This window comes from Babylonia areolata, chromosome 3 (assembly GCF_041734735.1).
Source record: "Babylonia areolata isolate BAREFJ2019XMU chromosome 3, ASM4173473v1, whole genome shotgun sequence".
NCBI lineage: Eukaryota > Metazoa > Mollusca > Gastropoda > Neogastropoda > Buccinidae > Babylonia > Babylonia areolata.
The window spans coordinates 62,714,141-62,716,640 of NC_134878.1; the positions used below are offsets into that span (position 1 = coordinate 62,714,141).

At 36.9% G+C, this 2,500-nt stretch overlaps 1 protein-coding gene across 2 annotated transcripts in view; it reads right to left on the reverse strand.

Annotated features, from left to right (window-relative positions):
• LOC143280184 (hippocalcin-like protein 1) overlaps positions 1 to 2,500 on the reverse strand; it is an 18,478-nt gene that overhangs the window by 1,444 nt on the left and 14,534 nt on the right. The gene's annotated exons all lie outside the window — the stretch shown is intronic.

Genomic DNA, 2,500 nt, shown 5'->3' on the forward strand with positions numbered 1-2,500 from the left:
TCTATTTATCTATTTACGCTCATTTCTAAGACGGACAGGAAAGAAAGAAAGAAAGAAAGAAGAAAAAGAAACAAGAGGAATTGAGTTAATGTTATTTGTTTGTATGTTAGTTAGTTTGTTTATCCATTTATCTATTAACGATCATTTTGAAGACGAACTGGAAAGAAAGAAAGGAAAAACACACAAGAGGAACAGAGTTGATGTTATTTGTTTGTTTGTTTATCTGTTTATCTATATATCTATTTACGATCATTTTCTTGTACCCAGTTTATCGAAATTCTGCTGTTCAGTGTATACAGCACTGGCTTAAGTTGTTAAATGAAAAAATACCGATTACGCGATAGTAGAGGGAAGAAGAACTGGGTATCTGATATTCGTGTTTGTTTGTTTGTTTGAATATATGGTCTTGGTGATGTTTGGATGAACCAAGGTGTTGGTAATGTAAGTGGATTAATTTATTAATGTTTTTAGACAGCGTCTGGTTGATTGTCGATGGCAGAAATGGCATTACCCATATTTAGGATAGGGAAAGATTTAACTCACTCAGTACGGCCAGTCCTCTCTTCTCCTCTACACAGACCCCTCGGATGTCCAGTGGGTGTCTGAATGACCCAACCTTTAGCTTCACTCAGTACGGCCAGTCCTCTCTTCTCCTCTACACAGACCCCTCGGATGTCCAGTGGGTGTCTGAATGACCCAACCTTTAGCTTCACTCAGTACGGCCAGTACTCTCTTCTCCTCTACACAGACCCCTCGGATGTCCGGTGGGTGTCTGAATGACCCAACCTTTAGCTTCCGTCGTCAGAATTGTGGTATTCTTTGTCAACATTCACGTCTTCAGTATAAGAGCCTTCCGCTTGCAATATTTTGATGATGGTAATTGGGGTGAAACGCTGTTAACGTCGTCTCTTTCGCCGTTCGTATGGAGAGAGTTAAATTAACACGTACAGAAGCTTTTGCAATACACATGATATAAAAGAATAGTTAAGGTTTGATATCGATAAACATCTAAGATGTATGAAGACAAGATTGGGTGTGTCCGATCTGGCTGTACCTTATCACAGATACAGAGAACGTAACGACAGACATTTGATTTGTCCGTTATGTCAAACTTTTAAGGAAGATGAATTACAGTTTGTTTTGTGCTGTCCAGTCCTTTCAGAAATTACACTGAAGTTTATTCCTTCCAGGTATTACTTACATTCACGTGTCTTTTTACTAAGTCTTCTGATGTCATCCACTAGACAACGCGACGTACGTAATCTATCTTTTTTTTCTTTTTCTTTTCTTTTTTTTTTTTTTTTTTTTTAAATATAAAGCGTTCCAGTTTACAGAAATTGTAACCTCGTAGAATTTTCGCGAACTATTGTTTCTTATTTCTAGTATTATTTTGTTGAAATTTGATTTTGTTCTCGAATATTTTGTAATGGAGTAAGTTCACTTTTCCCTTCATGAAGCGCAATGGCTTGATGAATAAACCATTCGCATTCTGTGTGTGTGTGTGTGTGTGTGTGTGTGTGTGTGTGTGTGTGTGTGTGTCATACATACATACATATATACATACATACAATATTTGATTATTGATTTTTTTTTTTTAATTTCTTTTTTGTAATAATCCCGCTTCCTCCATCCCCCCTCTCACAGACACCCTTCCAATATTGTATTTTTTTTCTTTCTTCAATCACTGACACTCACCCTCTCCATTTTACATCGCGTGCTCTATCTTTTCCACATTCTGTTCTCTTCTCTCTCTGTGTGTCTCTGTGTCTCTGTCTCTCTCTCTCTCTCTCTGTCTCTGTCTCTGTCTCTCTCTTTCTCTGTCTCTGTCTCTGTCTCTCTCTCTTCCTTTCTTTGTCCCCTACCCTTCGCCCCCCCACCCCCCACACCCCCCCCATCCCCTCTACCTCAACCGCCCGCCTTTTCATTCGAATATGATAATAACAATAATCATCATAGAATTGATAATAATCTAAATAATAATAACAATAATGATAATATAATGTTTTTTCAGTCAGATATCATCATCTTAGGTGAACAGACTATAAAAATAAAAAAAACACGAACGATACATACATACATACATAATACATAATACATACATACATACATACACCTATTGAAAGTAACTCCAAGCAGTAAAACAAAAAACAAAAAAACCAGCAACAACTGGTTACAGCACCCCCCATGAGCATGAAGGACTCACTGGATGGTTCATGGGATGCTGTATATACGCCAACCTAATAAAATGGCTGATAATTACGATCTCAGCATTACTGCTTCTGATCCTACCCTCCCTCTCCACACTCCCTACCATCCTAGCACTTTTCTTCTTTTTTTTTCTTTTTTTTTTTGTTAAAAGATCAGCAAAAACTATTGAAAAAAAAAACTGTTTAAAAAGTTAAGCCAAGACTGATCTTTGACATTTTTTTCCTCTGCTTTAAGAAAAGCAATTAGATAATCGAAAAGATCAAATTACATCCAAAAAAAGATCAGATGAATA